Source organism: Raphanus sativus, chromosome 8 (genome assembly GCF_000801105.2).
Source record: "Raphanus sativus cultivar WK10039 chromosome 8, ASM80110v3, whole genome shotgun sequence".
NCBI lineage: Eukaryota > Viridiplantae > Streptophyta > Magnoliopsida > Brassicales > Brassicaceae > Raphanus > Raphanus sativus.
The window spans coordinates 18,760,308-18,760,915 of NC_079518.1; the positions used below are offsets into that span (position 1 = coordinate 18,760,308).

At 41.4% G+C, this 608-nt stretch overlaps 1 non-coding gene across 1 annotated transcript; it reads left to right on the top strand.

The window, feature by feature from the left end:
• Positions 1–107, top strand: LOC130499351 (small nucleolar RNA R71). The gene has a single exon (XR_008938229.1). It is a non-coding gene; the product is annotated as a small nucleolar RNA R71 (small nucleolar RNA).
• Positions 108–608: the final 501 nt, after the last annotated feature.

Here is a 608-nt window from a genome sequence, read left to right on the forward strand (position 1 = left end):
AATCCATGGTGGGGGCAGTCTCGCTGGTAGCCTTTGAATCTCACCCAAGAGTCTTTAAAAGCTTCAGCAGTGCCTTGAGAAAAATTATAGATATTATTCCTAAATTCTTCGGTCCGTGCATCATCGAAGAAATTGTTGAGAAAGGCACTTTTAATATCACTCCAAGAAGTCAGAGATCCTGGCCGCAACTGTTTCAGCCAGCAGGTCGCGTCTCCATCAAGAGAATGCGGGAAGAGTTTGCAGAATAGATAGTCTTCGGAAACTCCCTGCATCTTTATGTTAGACACAAAGTCCTCAAGTGCTTCGATATGGTCTATGGGATTTTCATGAGGGAGACCATAAAAGGGGTTTTTACCTACTAGAGATAAATATTTTGGTTTCAATTCAAAGTCTTTCCTCTGAATCGCTGGTGGGCGGATCGCAGACCTGTTGGTGTATAACCGATCAGGTCTGTTGTAATCTCCAATCGTTTGGTAACGCTCCAATCCAGCATTCAAAACAACAGCTATTCCAACAGGGATTGCAGTCCTATGTCTATAATTAATTTGGTTCGATGCATTGCATACTTGATCTCTTTTATTTTCTAGAACTACTTTTCCATTATTGAA